At 42.6% G+C, this 2,648-nt stretch overlaps 1 non-coding gene across 1 annotated transcript; it reads left to right on the top strand.

The window, feature by feature from the left end:
* The first annotated feature begins 1,953 nt into the window (after positions 1–1,953).
* On the top strand, positions 1,954–2,061 carry LOC130977569 (small nucleolar RNA R71). The gene has a single exon (XR_009085255.1). It is a non-coding gene; the product is annotated as a small nucleolar RNA R71 (small nucleolar RNA).
* Positions 2,062–2,648: the final 587 nt, after the last annotated feature.

Below are 2,648 nucleotides of genomic sequence, written 5' to 3'. Positions count from 1 at the left end.
ATGGTGCCAGACTGGGCGTTAAACGCCCAATTGCTAGGCTTACTGGCGTTTGAACGCCAGCAGCATCTTCCTCCAGGGTGTGCTGTTTTTCTTCCTGTTTTTCATTCTGTTTTTGCTTTTTCAATTAATTTTGTGACTTCTTATGATCATCAACCTACAAAATAAAGTAAAATAACAAAAGAAAATAGATAAAATATAATCATTGGGTTGCCTCCCAACAAGCGCTTCTTTAATGTCAGTAGCTTGACAGAGGGCTCTCATGGAGCCTCACAGATACTCAGAGCAATGTTGGAACCTCCCAACACCAAACTTAGAGTTTGAATGTGGGGGTTCAACACCAAACTTAGAGTTTGGTTGTGGCCTCCCAACACCAAACTTAGAGTTTGACTGTGGGGGCTCTTCTTGACTCTGATTTGAGAGAAGCTCTTCATGCTTCATCTCTATGGTGACAGAGGGATATCCTTGAGCCTTAAGCACAAAGGATTCTTCATTCACTTGAATGATCAGTTCACCTCCATCAACATCAATCACAGCCTTTGCTATGGCTAGAAAGGGTCTGCCAAGGATGATGGATTCATCCATGCACTTCCCAGTCTCTAAGACTATAAAATCAGTAGGGATGTAATGGTCTTCTACTTTCACCAAAACATTCTCTACAAGTCCATGAGCTTGTTTTCTTGAGTTGTCTGCCATCTCTAGTGAGATTTTTGCAGCTTGTACCTCAAAGATCCTTAGCTTCTCCATTACTGAGAGAGGCATGAGGTTTACACTTGACCCTAAGTCACACAGAGCCTTCTTGAAGGTCATGGTGCCTATGGTACAAGGTATGGAAAATTTCCCAGGGTCTTGTCTCTTTTGAGGTAATTTCTGCCTAGACAAGTCATCCAGTTCTTTGGTGAGCAAAGGAGGTTCATCCTCCCAAGTCTCATTTCCAAATAATTTGTCATTTAGCTTCATGATTGCTCCAAGGTATTTAGCAACTTGCTCTTCAGTGACATATTCATCCTCTTCAGAGGAAGAATACTCATCAGAGCTCATGAAAGGCAGAAGTAAGTCCAATGGAATCTCTATGGTCTCATTTTGAGCCTCTGATTCCCATGGTTCCTCATTGGGGAACTCAGTGGAGGTCAGTGCACGTCCATTGAGGTCTTCCTCAGTGGCGTTCACTTCCTCCCCATCCTCTCCAAATTCGGCCATATTGATGGCTTTGCACTCTCCTTTTGGATTTTCTTCTGTGTTGCTTGGGAGAGTACTTGGAGGGAGTTCAGTAACTTTCTTGCTCAGCTGTCCCACTTGTGCCTCCAAATTTCTAATGGAGGACCTTGTTTCATTCATGAAACTTTGAGTGGTTTTAATTAGTTCAGAGACCATGGTTGCTAAGTCAGAGGAGTTCTGCTTAGGATTCTCTGTCTGTTGCTGAGAAGATGATGGAAAAGGTTTGCCATTGTTAAACCTGTTTCTTCCACCATTATTATTGAAACCTTGTTGAGGTCTCTCTTGATTCTTCCATGAGAGATTTGGGTGATTTTTCCATGAAGAATTATAGGTGTTACCATAGGGTTCTCCTAGGTAATTCACCTCTTCCATTGAAGGGTTCTCAGGATCATAAGCTTCTTCCTCAGATGAAGCTTCCTTCGTACTGCCAGGTGCATTTTGCATTCCAGACAGACTTTGAGAAATCAAATTGACTTGTTGAGTCAATATCTTGTTCTGAGCCAAAATGGCATTCAGAGTGTCAATCTCAAGAACTCCTTTCTTCTGACTAGTCCCATTGTTCACAAGATTCCTTTCAGAAGTGTACATGAATTGGTTATTTGAAACCATTTCAATTAGCTCTTGAGCCTCTGTAGGCGTCTTGTTCAGATGAAGAGATCCTCCAGCAGAGCTATCCAAAGACATCTTGGATAGTTCAGAGAGACCATCATAGAAAATACCTATGATGCTCCATTCAGAAAGCATGTCTGAGGGACATTTTCTGATTAATTGTTTGTATCTTTCCCAAGCTTCATAGAGGGATTCTCCATCCTTCTGTCTGAAGGTTTGGACTTCCACTCTAAGCTTACTCCATTTTTGAGGTGGAAAGAACTTTGCCAAGAAGGCATTGACTAGCTTTTCCCAAGAGTCCAGGCTATCCTTAGGTTGAGAGTCCAACCATATTCTAGCTCTGTCTCTTACAGCAAAAGGGAATAGCATCAGTCTATAGACCTCAGGGTCTACCCCATTAGTCTTGACTGTGGCACAGATTTGCAAGAACTCAGCTAAAAACTGATGTGGATCTTCCATTGGAAGTCCATGGAACTTGCAATTCTGTTGCAGTAGAGAAACCAACTGAGGCTTAAGCTCAAAGTTGTTTGCTCCAATGGCAGGGATAGAGATGCTTCTCCCATAGAAGTCGGGAGTAGGTGCAGTAAAGTCACCCAGCACCTTCCTTGCATCGTTGGCATTGTTATTTTCGGCTGCCATGAGTTCTTCTTCTTTGAAGAATTCGGTCAGGTCCTTTAAAGAGAGTTGTGCTTTGGCTTCTCTTAGCTTTCTCTTCAAGGTCCTTTCAGGTTCAGGGTCAGCTTCAACAAGAATGCCTTTGTCTCTGCTCCTGCTCATATGAAAGAGAAGAGAACAAGAAAATGTGGAATCCTCTATGTCACAGT

Source organism: Arachis stenosperma, chromosome 4 (genome assembly GCF_014773155.1).
Source record: "Arachis stenosperma cultivar V10309 chromosome 4, arast.V10309.gnm1.PFL2, whole genome shotgun sequence".
Classification (NCBI taxonomy): Eukaryota; Viridiplantae; Streptophyta; class Magnoliopsida; order Fabales; family Fabaceae; genus Arachis; species Arachis stenosperma.
This window is presented reverse-complemented; position numbering and strand designations above follow the sequence as displayed.